General features: G+C 38.5%; 1 protein-coding gene across 4 annotated transcripts in view; it reads right to left on the bottom strand.

Annotated features, from left to right (window-relative positions):
* The window catches only part of RhoGEF3 (Rho guanine nucleotide exchange factor 3), a 536,802-nt gene that overhangs the window by 200,000 nt on the left and 324,061 nt on the right, over positions 1 to 12,741 (bottom strand). The window contains exon 1 of one of the 4 annotated variants that reach the window (XM_067152081.2): positions 10,516 to 10,548. The exons of the other annotated variants lie outside the window; for them this stretch is intronic. The gene's annotated coding sequence lies outside the window, so the exon portion shown is untranslated. Of the gene's footprint in view, positions 1 to 10,515; positions 10,549 to 12,741 lie in introns of those variants that run through there. 4 annotated transcript variants of the gene reach the window in all.

Raw genomic sequence — 12,741 nt, 5'->3', positions numbered from 1 at the left:
ATCAACGGGATCATCACCATCGTCTCCCATTAAATCATATCAGAAGTAGGCTAAAAGGAATGCTTCAGAACCCTCAGAGAATTAGAGCAGACTCAACAGGGCAAAAGGTGTATTTGTCATGTATCAACCTCCATATTCATCAGACTTGGTTTCTGCTGAGATCACAACTCAGAAGCTGCAAGAGAAAAGACGTTCATCACGGACTGCGAGCCTTAATCCGAGGATACATACATTTACAATATATCGAACTGGCAACTGCATTTAATCGATCTTCATTAAACCTATATGTGAGCAATAATATACTTATTATCTTTCACTAGGACGTTACAAAAATCAATGTCAGTTTCTAGGAAGACCTAGTGCCATTACATGTGGTCTACCCAACCGAGGGAGTAAACGCATGCTCGGTTCAGCCGGAAGTATGTAGATTCGATTTCCCCGTTAGAAGCGAGATTTCTACTTCTGAACAGGCACGTGGCCCTAGGTTTCACTGATCTACACTACAAAGATGAAATAAGTTTTCACTGACTGTACGGAGATTGTTTTACTTCTCTGCTTTCTCAGTCCAATTACTTCACAATTTAGTGGGTCCTGGGTCAATATTTATAATACATTTCAAAACACAGGATTTCATAGTTTACAAATCAATTATGCAAAAATCTACAAAAAAATGAATGCTACTAACTCAAATAAAACTCGTTGCATTATACAATAGTACCTACGCAATACATATGATTTCATTAATCCACCGGTTGTTCCACAATTTTTTTCTAAGGGTGATATGATGAGAATTTTACATAACACTTTACTCGAGTGCAGCAAAGAGAAGGTCCATTATTATGCAATGGAACACATTACAGGAATAAAATGAATTAATACATTCTATAGCCATCATCTAGATTCATTCGTGATCACAGCCATGGGACCTCCAGGTGATTTTTCATTTAAAAAATACCATATGCATTGATCGAGATTCGAACCGCGGCCACCTTGGTCAGAAGCCAGTGATTATGCCTCCCTAGGCATTCTGAACACACTATAAATGCACTGAATGCCATACAGCTCTTCCTCCAACATTTCCAAGATCATAATTCTGCAAACAACCTATGGATTAGAACTAATACTACACTATAAGCCATCATTTTCGCAACGACCGATAGTCCTACGATTTACTTGTGCTAGGCGCCTTCATTTTATCTTTGCTATTCGATCGCCCATAGTCAACGTTTGCTTTTCCGGGACCAAATCTAGAACTCTTCAGCCCAGGTCCCTAAGGGGAGTTCTGCGAATTTTCGATTTTTCGAGAGATTTGGAGGATACCAGGTTTTAAGTTTGTGTAGTGCTCGGGAGTGACTAATTTTTTCGTTTTTTTTAAAATTGTTATACCTATATTTAAGCAATACTATATTTAGACTTCCAATCACTAAACCACATGGCGCTACCAACCGCTGTACAGCTCGAAGGTCAGCAGATTACGAGGCGACACGTGGTCAGAGCGACGAATCCTTTGGGCTGTTATTAATGGCTTTCTATACCGAGATCGTTATGTTTCCTGGATCAGATATTTATTCGACTGTCTTCGCAAGGTTGAATGCATCTTGCTCTGGACTTAAAATACCCTTCCATTTGTATCACAGGCAAAAATCAGACCAAATACTTCCCGGGCATTAACGGCCGGAAACCTACTGCATATACAATCAGTAAGTTCGGTAGGAAGAAGCTTATTACGTTATAAATGCTTAAATTATATTATACTACTAGCAAATATACCCGTGCTTCGCTACGGTATTCTACAGTTTGTACAAACTTTTCCGTAAATTATTGTAAAGGCAGTGAGTAAGATTATAGTAAATTGCATGTCTCCTAGCGCTATCCGAGAAACAAAACAGGGAGGACACCATACGTTGTTTCCGATGTAAGATAGGCATTGGGGAAATATTGTTGATAATGGCAGGCCACATTTCCTACTGCCAATCACAATCGAGTTCCGGAGTTCCTACTATAACGGCAGGCTCACTTGGCAACAGCCATTCACAGTAGAGATGGACAGATTTTATTATGAAGACAGGCCCCTTTCCCTAATGCCAATCACAATCGAGCTGGAGAGATTTTATTATAACCGAGAAATGAAGCGCTATATAACTTATCAACAATTGAGACGCAAAAATAAGTCATAGGATCAAGGTTGCAGATCTCTCCAAATTGAACAGCGATTGTGCTATCTGTTTTGTAATACGACTTACCGGTTAGCCACCAACTATCCCGAAATGAAGGTCTGCGCCGTCATTAATATGCCTCCATATTTCGGCATTTTCCCGCTCCAAAAGTTATACATTTGAACAGCTTGGAATTTTTCCTCAAAGAAAAGAGTGTCCAGGTTTCTGGATTAGCACTCGCATACATACGGAATAATTAAGGGAAAAGGTAATACAGTTAAGGAAGTTGAAATCAATAAAAAATAGGATTAGAACTGAGGACAGCCGTATAGGACAAATGTGTAAATACGAAGTGGATGCATTTGAAAATGAAATGCCCCTCAATAAATAGTGATGGTATGAGTTACGGATATAAGAAGGTGATAACAGAGGAGAAATTTAGGCGCAGAGATTCTTAGGGGAGAAATTTAGGCGCAGGGATTCTTAGGTAAACAGATAAGATGACTTATGGTGTTATTACTTAAGCCTAAAGAGGAAAGGCAGAGCCAAGAAATTAAAGCAGAAAACAGAAGTAGAAGAGAAATATAGTACAAATTAGAGCAACTACAAGAAAAAATAGGCTACACTGTTCAAATATTAACAACCCCCCTTAATGCTATTCGAGGACGAATGTAATCTCCAACGGTATTCCGCCAATATCTCGCAGAATGGCCGATTGACGTCTCTCTCGCTTTCTGCCCAAGGAGCAACCGCGAGTTTACAGGAGTGTTGGCGAAAACAGAAATACGTTATTTCCCTGCTGGCAAGCAGAGACGTTGACATGGTAACGTGTAGGTTTGTTGTCGGTCTGTCGATCACTCAATGCAGAGCACGAGACCCGCAGAAAACAGAAATTTTCTCCGTCATTTGAAGAGTAAGCGAAATTATGTACATAACAAAAGTTGTTTAAAATGAAGGGACTTTTCACATGTAGTCCACGGATTTTACAGAAAGTCAATAGTATAAGAGGAAATGGAAGAAAACTGTTCTGGTTTTCCTATAAACATATGTGTATACTCTAAATATGAAGTTTGGTCGAGATCTATCTAGCTGTTTCGCCGTGACGGTGAAACATACGCGAAAAATAAAAACCTATGATACGGTCTTGAGTTGACCTCAAACGGATAAATATCTGAAAAACTGGAAAAACAAATGAAATTACAGACAACGGACCTCCTGCAACTTTATTTATATAGATTACATCCAAATTTCGGTGTCTCCTTGGTCTGCTTTTAATCATTAGATTAAGATCTCTCCCAATATTTACAACCATCGCAGTTACCGAGCCCAGCGCCAAATTTAGTTACCTCATTCTGGAACGTGTCTTAGCAAGTGTAGCTATTGAAGTAGCCATTTAAATGTTCATGCTAACTTCTAGTGACAAAAAAATTCCCTAATATTTCACGGTGTAGTAGAAATAGTTAAGACAATGTGTCCATACCTAACAAGCCAGTCAGATAAGAACCAAACAAACGGAAATAAATTTTTAATGAGAGGCGCCTCTGAAATATGCGCAACGACGGACAGGGGCGTGCAACATTGATCTGGTCGGCGCCTACTAACCATCCATCCGTTCGCTCGCCGTGTTGACCGAATTACTTAACACAATGAGCTCTCCGTTTACTATAGCCAGTTTGAAGTTCGCTTGTTTGAGTTCAATCAGGTGTATTACGCCTACCTTCCAAGCGTACAGTACACATTGCATTTGTCTAAATAGTAAATACAGGTGAGATCACCTGACGCGGAGCATTTCCCAGAAGAATGCCTATCAAAATTTCATATTTAAAAAACTCTCATTTACTCTTCTAACACACCGAATATGGAATATAATGGCTGAATATACTGGCCGAACACCAGCCTTGGCCGAATAGGTGCGTATACCTATAGTAGATTTTAAGCGAGACAGTTCACTTTCGACTTTGTGAAGTTAACAACGTTTGCAAAATGAGCGGACGTCAAAAAAGGACGAGAGGGAAAAAAAGAACATTTTCAAGGCTTGAGCTACTCGAAGATGATGAAGCAGATGAGGACTAGGCAATGGAACTCGTTTGAACTTCTATGAGAATTAGAAAGTGCAGATACTGCAGAGTGTAGAATGATCATGAGAATGAATACGGAACAATCTGACATACTATTGCAAAATATAGGTTTAAAAATGGCGTATGGCTTTTAGAGCCGGGAGCGCCCGAGGACATGTTTGGCTCGCAGGGTGCAGGTCTTTTGATTTGACTCCCGTAGGCGACCTGCACGTCGTGATGTAAATGAGATGATGAAGAAGACAACACATACACCCAGCCCGGTGCTAGCGGAATTAACCAATGATGGTTAAAATTCCCGACTCTGCCGGGAATTGAACCCGGGACCCTTGTGACCAAAGGACAGCACGCTAACCATTTAGCCATGGAGCCGGACGTAAAATATAGGTGATAAAATTCAACGAGCAGACACTGTTATGTGAGAAGCTGTACCAGCCAGAGTGAAGTTACACATGACACTTTCCTTTCTTTTAACAACGGGGAAAGACAATGAGACTGCACAGTTCCAATTCCAGGCCATTTTATATACCTACATCATAAAACTTTGCATGGAACATACTAACATTTTGCATACGCAATCGGCACTTACCAACAATCAGTTATTCAGACAGAGCGAATACGCCAACGAGTTTACTGCTATAGATGGCGATGGCATCCACTCGCCCAGGAAAACAGAAACGGTGTTATTCACTCACATCGTCACATCACTCGGCCGAGTGCAGTACTTGGCGTTCACATTCAGGAAGTATACGACTACAGGCAACTAAGAGATAAGTGCCCTTTCCCCACACGCATTACAAATTTATGATACCATGATCTCATAATATCAAATCCAAATAACATGATTTCCTCATGTGACTGCTAGCTCCTGACAAGAAATACGGAGTAGCTCGGAGACAGACTGGAGTAAAAATTTGAAAAAAAACGTAAAATGGATAAAACATTAAATTCCACTATAATAAATCTAGAATATAAGTTGGCAACACTGCTGAATTTAACTGACGAAGAATGCAGCATTTCGATGTACAAATTCAACGTATTTGTCAAGTTCATTCTTCCATCAATTGTCAAGTTTCAATCAAAAACCTCACCTTTTCAAGAGTTACTTTTTTGGGGAAAGAAGCCACTTCGCAGGTTACAACCTACGAGTGGTGACAAAGTCAAAAGAATGACACTGATAAATTTAAATGTCAAAGTTTTTCCCATTATTAAACGGTTATTTACATCACAGGCTCCCTCGGAAAGTGTTGAATGAATCTTCTCATCTTTTGCGTTATGAATTTAAAAGTACGTAATCGCTTAGGCATAGAGAAAGCCTCACAGTTTGTATTTCTGTTTAAAGTATTTAATACTGATGTGAAAATGTAAACGCTAAATAAAAAATAAGTGTTTTTTTTGCTAGTGGCTTTACGTCGCACCGACACAGATAGGTCTTATGGCGACGATAAAAAGAAAAGTAAAATGGTATTTATGCATATAGTTATTTATTCTTGTCATGTTTAAATCATTCATAATTATACATAAACCGCTAGTACTTTTTGAACGCTATTTAAAGTTTTAGTTTTTGTGGCAGGTTCGATCCTGGCTCAGTCCAGTGGTATTTGAAGGCGCTCAATTACGCCAGCCTCGTGTCGGTAGATTTACTGGCACGTAAAAGAACTCCTCCGGGACTAAATTCCGGCACCTCGGCGTCTACGAAAACCGCAAAAGAGTAGTTAGTGGGACGTAAAGCAAATAACATTATTATTAAAGTTTCAGTTTTAATTTTGGGTAATAGTCACTAATTATTTTGTGCTTGATTCATTAATATTGTAATAATGAAGTGACATTTCTGTATGAAATCAATAAACTGGTGACAGGAGTTATCAAAATACAATACCATAGCTTTGTGTTTCAGTATTTAATTTAAGTTATTTGAACTTAATTTTGAGCAAGATCTTATTATTTCTCTTTGAGCTGAGAATGGGCGTATATGGTTAATAAGAAGCCACAATTGGTTTAAATTAAATGAAACTAAATGTTTAAAATGAACCTAGTTTAAACAAAATAAAAACAGGTTCAAAGCACCAAAAATTTTATTTTGTCTCAACCCCCCTCGATGAGAGGCTCCAATTGACCTCCCAGCTGAAATGCTAAGATGGGCGTACGAGCATTCCAGACGAAATGTGTAACAAATTAATTGCTTATTGTTGCGATGTACTTTAACTAACTGAATATGAGTTTTTATTACATCAATAGCTCCCTCATTTAATCAATGTTAGTGTCGAATGCCAAGTTCGCGGGTTCTTGTGGTTCGGATTGTACCTAGAATTGGAGATCTCGTGACTATGATCACGACATAAACAGTCACGTACAACTACAAGCTTTTTTTTTTTTTTTTTTTTTTTGCTACTAGTGCAGGGCCAAGAAGAGCACAGCATGGCATAACCTGCAGTACCGAGCGAGCTGGCTAAGCGGGCACGTAGCTGTCAGTGTGCATTCGGAAGACGGTGGGTTTGCCGTGGTTTCCCCATTTTCACAACAGGCAAATGCTGGGGATGAATATTAAAGAAGGCCATGTTCACTTCCTTTCCAGCATAGCCCTTTTCCACCCCATCGTCGCCATATGGCCAGTCTGTGTCGAAAGGACATAAAACAAAAACAAAAAGGACCTGTAGCCTACTTAACATCAGTATGGCATATGATTTACACGTACATCACATGGCACAACGGCTAAAAATACGCAGAATTTCACCATTATAATTATAATCCATTTCTTATGGCATAAGACAAATCTCAAAAGTAAACTGAACATTACTCACACAAAGTAATGGTGGAAAAACATCTTATGCAAAATGCCCAAAGCAACAGGGTGTGATGAATACAGTGACTTGCCACTGAAATACCCTCTTTTTCAGTTTTTTTCTTAATTTGTCACTATATTTCCTAGACACTATACTTCTTAGCCGGACACGACTTCACGACATAGCTATCGCTGCAATGCGAGGTTCAGTGACCATACTCCGCAATCATCTATTTAACATTTGAAGAACCATATTGCAAATTTATTCCTGAGCCGTGTGGTGATTATTTCTACCTGGCACACTAGCAAAGTCAACAGTAACTTAGAAGACAAAATACTGTGTAGTCGACATACTTTGTCCTTGTGGCAGCCTCCGCATGGGGGAAGTTGTGATGATAATAATAATAATAACTTTTTAACACGTGACTTGTGCGAACAAAACTTTATTTTTCTAATAATTCCAAATATGTAATTTATTTAGCCATTTTAACATTAAGTGGTATTAATTGCTGCTTTTTATACTTCAACTAACAAAACAATTGTAAGTTTTAACATGTGACTTGTGTTCCGTGGAGTGATATTCTGTATAATAAGAGGTATTAGGGTGTTGATATTAAGATTGGTTGTTGAAACCATCACAAGTATGCCACGTCGCATTAAACTCCTTATATTAGTCAGAAGTGTTGAAACAAAGTAATTAATACCTCTGTAAGATTGACACAGTGTATTGCATCCCTCGGTGGACCAATGGTAGTGTGTTGGCCTACAGATCCCAAAACTGCGGGTTCAATCCCGGCAGGGGTAGTCAGACTTTCATGGGTTAAAAAAGGCCCATTTGACACTCCATGCCGTACGATGTTGGCATATAAAAGTTCTCTGGTGACACACTTGGTGTTTACCTGACAAAATTAATTAAAACTCAGCCAACGATCGTCCAACAGATATCCGTTTTTCTACCATTTAGTAAAGTACAACGGAACGTCGAAATTGGCTCTCAGGCAGTCTAAAAGCTGTGACATCATAAGTCTACTAAAGGTATTTGAGGCTGTACGATTATTATTATTATTATTATTATTATTATTATTATTATTATTGTTGTTGTTGTTGTTGTTGTTGTACCGGGAGGTACACCTCAACGCCGCGCATTCAAATTAGCGCCTAAATGAACCCCTCTATCGAAATAAAGTGGAAACTAATACAACAGGAACTTAGAACTTTAATCAGAAGATGTCACCACCGAAATATTATGTAATTTTGTTATTGTGCAGTTTCCTAACCTGAGTGAATTTCTCCTTATTTTGTTTGCCATTCATCAAGAAGTTTGAACATTCTTCCACAGATGACACTACCAAAAAAACTATGGTCATGCACCCTGGTGCAAAGTGAAAGAACTTGCAATTTAAAGAAGTTTTGTATTTCTAGGTTTTTGTAACTGATTGATGCTCATTTATTTTTGAGTTGGCAATATTTCATTTTTCTTTCCGCCAATTTTGAATCTGGCCAATGAAAAATTTCTGTAATTAATTTTCAACCCATCACAGGCTTCTTGTTCGATTTTGAGTGTTACTTTTGAACTCAACCAATAAAATTGTGAGGGTGTGGCTAGTTTAGTCTTGAATGATCTCGAACCTTCCCTGAGGGTTTATAAACTGCGGCTTTTCACGTTTCTTGGCCAATTGATCGTCGTCTATCTGAGTGTGTGTGTTAAGCAGGAGGCGGGCGGCCTCTTTCGTCGGCAGCAGAACATCTATAAGGTAATGGCCACGTAAACTACATCTTCCTTGGTGTAGGTACCTCAGCAGATTATTCCAAGGGGAAGGTTCGAATTTTTAACCACGTAACCTACTTTTCTAAAATGTATCTTTCTTCCGGCTAATGTAAAAATTTCATAAAATCTTTAACTGTAAACCGGGGATAGAGAGTGATGTGCCCTCTCGAGCTCCCCTTCATCTTGGTTTGAGGTGACTACGTTTTGCAACTGTTTTTCCTTCTGTAATGTGTTAAAGTAATTTCTATACGAGTCACCTCAGTAGTTTGGGAATAGCCTCTGTTTCATCGGCCTAGAGCCCTTTAAGATTTTAAGGTTTCATTATCTGGAGCGCAGTGTTTGCCTCCATTCAGTTTGTGTTTCGGGCCGTTTACTTAACCTGTTCCTTTTCTCAAAGGCCCTGTAGGTTGGGTACGAGATACCTCTGTGATAATATTTCAATTTGTAAATAGTGCCTTGAAAGGCCAGAGTTTGTCACTTTTCATGCAATGTTGCCTTGAGTAGGTTTGGAAACCTGAGAGCCTGTTAGCTCTTTTTCAAGTTTTGTAACTGTAAGGTGTGTCTCTGAGAGGCTAGATATTGTAATTTTAGGAGCAAGTGCTCTTTGAATTAGGGGATTTCTGCCCTTGACTAAATTTGTTCTCATTTTTGAATTGTAAATCTAAGCTGGGAGCTCAGGAGTTGTAAAGCGAGGGGCTTGAAGTCCAGGATCTGTAAAGTTCACTAGTCTTGTACTTTCCTTGACTTGTTTCAACATTGTCATTGTACCTGATGTTTCATTGTTATGAAAATTGTTAAGTTTGAAGTTCTAAAAATATAACCTTCAGTTTAAGTTTCAAAATTAATTTGATATTGTAGATAGACCCATTCACCCCGGCACCTTCTTTAACCTCTTTCTGCTCCACGGGTAACCCCGTAACAATTATTTATTATTATTATTATTATTATAATTATAATTATTATTATTATTATTATTATTATTATTATTATTATTATTCGACTCATTGGCTGAATGGTCAGCGTTGAGGCCTTTGGTTTACAGGGTCCCAGGTTCGATTCCAGGCCGGGTCGGGGATTTTAATCGAGTATGATTAATTCTTTTGGTTCAGAGACTGGATGTTTGTGTTTGTCCCAACACTTTCCTCTTCATATTCATACAATATATTACAATACCAACCACCACAGAAACACGCAATAGTGATTACATCCCTCCATGAGTCACGACGATCTAAAAACTATGGAAATGTATATGTACTTATACCCTAAAAATACAAGAAATAACATAGAAACTTGGGAAAATGTGATGAAAGAAATAAATACATTACAAAATGTTGTTAGAAGAACAGCACCGAACTGATCACATTCCTAAAATGATTTTGTCATTTCTATTTTGAAAAATTATTGATCGCGAAACTTGATTTAACTACAAAATATTTCTAAGGAAAGAAAATCGAAGATAACCGAACACAAATATAAATCACTTGGCACTATCGGCACAAAACACGTGCATGATAGGTACTTGTAAAATGGCTAAAACTAATATATTATAACAAAAATACTTTTAAATACCATTTTTGGTTGAATATAGCAAAATATGTATCTATATGACCAATAAAAGCCACATCGTGTTCATAAAAGGTAGAAATGCGTTAGAGTTTGTAAAAAAAAGAACCAGGATAAAAATATGGAATATCACAAAATTCTGAGCCCCAATAATGAGGAATATGAACTTACCATGGCAGAAGACAACAGAGGAACGAGGTCTGACCGGCCAGACTGGCGAGCTATGAGCTAGCGCAGACCCACGTCGCCAGGTAAGCTCATCGCCATGACTACGGCTCGCATTACTCGCCGCATGCGATATCCACGTCAACGTGCCCACAAACTAACTGGCGACTTCATCTCAAATACATATGCTACCTTTCTTCTGAGTAACGGGCGAAAAAAAAAGTCAGGAAAAGAAGAATCGATTCGACCCCATAGTAGAGGACATTAAGTTTCACGATCACGCGACAAAGCAATGGCCTGATCAAAATTAGATTTCAATATAGACTACCAGTTGGAGACCGACAATACACTATCATTAAATAACATAGTAATAACAGTAGGTATCCAGGGTGTCTGTTTCAATGACTCCTTCCTTTGCTGAATGACAGACGCAGTGGCAGGGTTCAAATGTTGATGACGTCATATTTTAACTGGTGCAACATACATATTGCTATCGTATACAGAATGGCGCAAAAGTCATGCATGGGTTGAAATCTTAAAACTTTTGTCTTTAATATGAAATGCTATTTTCTTTTCACAGTTTTCGCAGGACACTCGAGCACACTTCGAGTAACCATGGAAAAGCTAAGCATCGAACAACGGATGAAACTTCTTAAACTACACTTTGAAAATAATTGTATATTATTATGCCCTATGCCCAGATTCTATAGCCGCGCATTTTTCTTTGGAACGTCTCAAACAATACGACTATATCAATAATTATTCAAGAACCAGAGAAACATATTCGAGTGGAAATTGATGCCTTACAGCCAGAAAATGTTTAAGTACTGCAAATGCTCTGAAAGGACCTCGAGAGCTCGTTTTTGTGTCGATCCATATAGTGGTCATTTGAAAGACTTCCCCCCACCCCCCCACAAGTAGTGAGTACACATTTCCATACATGTAGGCCTATTTGTTATCTGTCAGAGAAACATTCACTTTCTTTAAAAGAAGAAGTCAAAACCGATTTAAACACATGCGTGACATCTGCACCACCCTGAAGCCTATATAAACCGTAATCAAGGCCCCCCAGATTAGTGAAATATGTGTTTTTAGTAATTTTTCGTCTTTCTTTGACATTTCCATTTTTACATACATCTTCATTATAAACGGTTCTGTCTTTCAGCGTAGTTTGCAAGCCATGTAGATTCAATAAACGCCTCCATAATTATTTATTTGTAACTAGCTATGTGGCCTCATTTAGTTCCATATCTCTTAAATCATTAGAAATTGAGTCTAACGCATCGTTGTCTTGGTCTCGCTTTACTTCTGTAACCCTCCATAACAGAGTCCATTATTCTCATGGGTAACATATCCTCCTCCATTCGACTTACATGATCCACCATCGAAGCCGTTTAAGCGTGCCACTTCATCCATCGAGTTCATTCCTAACTTAGCCCTTATCTCCTCACTTCGAGTACCCTTCTACACACCTGTTTGTACCAGAAATTATTCTCGCTACTTTCGTGTCCGTTAATTCTAACTTACTATATGAATAAGATATCCTCAGCACCTTGATTCAATCTCACTTCCTATACTACCATCCTGGAAGACTACACATCTTAAATACTTGAAATGATCTACCTGTTCCAGCTTTGTATTCCAAACCAGACATTCAATTATCGTACGTTTCTTCCCTATTGACATCAATTTCGTCTTGGAAGGGCTAATTTTCATATCATACTCATTGCACCTATTTTCAAATTCCAAGATATCAGATTGCAGGCTTCCAGCATACTCTGCCATTAATAACACGTTCCCCTCAGCAAGGCTATTTTCATCTATTTCTGCTGCTTTATGACAATGGAGTTTATCTACCATCTTTTCCACTTCCTCAAGCGTAATTTCATTAACATAACTGGCATACGCCAAACTGCGTACTACATTTCTACCTAACTTAATTCCTCCCTGCCACTCTATACCTTTTCAGTAGATGACCCGTGTAAACTATGAACAACAAAGGCGAAATATTACAGCCTTGTCTAACCTCTGAACCAAGAACTCATTGTACCATCAATTCTCACTGTACCCCAATTGCCTTTGAATGGTTTTAATAATCTTCCCTCAATCCCACAATCCCTTAGTATAAGGACAACATAATTTTTCTCGGTACTCTGCCATATGCCTTATCTACATCTACGAAACTTATACATAACTGTCTAATACGCTCGTAGCATTTTTCAGTTATCTGGT

The sequence above is a fragment of the Anabrus simplex genome, chromosome 1 (assembly GCF_040414725.1).
Source record: "Anabrus simplex isolate iqAnaSimp1 chromosome 1, ASM4041472v1, whole genome shotgun sequence".
Taxonomy (NCBI): domain Eukaryota; kingdom Metazoa; phylum Arthropoda; class Insecta; order Orthoptera; family Tettigoniidae; genus Anabrus; species Anabrus simplex.
This window is presented reverse-complemented; position numbering and strand designations above follow the sequence as displayed.